Here is a 392-nt window from a genome sequence, read left to right as displayed (position 1 = left end):
GTAACACCAGTAGCCAGGCTAAGGACGCACCGTCATGTTTTTATAGCAGGACCTTCCCCAAATAGATAGGAAAAACACACACCGATTTTGGCAGATGTAATTTCCTTTTTGCTCAGGCGTTTAATATAATGGTGGTTTCTTTTTTTCTTCTATGTCTCTTTTTTTTCTCTCTCTCTTTTAGCCTTTTCCTCTTCTTTTTTTTTAACCAAGATTAATCCCCTAAGTAGTTTTGTATCGTCTTGTAGATTATAATGTCTTAATGAAGATGGTAATGAGATGTTAATATTTTCATCTTCGCTCGGATCCACAAGGCTTTCTCGTCGAGAGTGAGAAATGCACGAACATTACGAACATTTATGGAATATCGTAGCTTATCTATGAAAGAAAATAAG

This window comes from Penaeus monodon, chromosome 32, assembly GCF_015228065.2.
Source record: "Penaeus monodon isolate SGIC_2016 chromosome 32, NSTDA_Pmon_1, whole genome shotgun sequence".
Lineage (NCBI taxonomy): Eukaryota > Metazoa > Arthropoda > Malacostraca > Decapoda > Penaeidae > Penaeus > Penaeus monodon.
Note: the sequence above shows the minus strand (reverse complement) of the source record.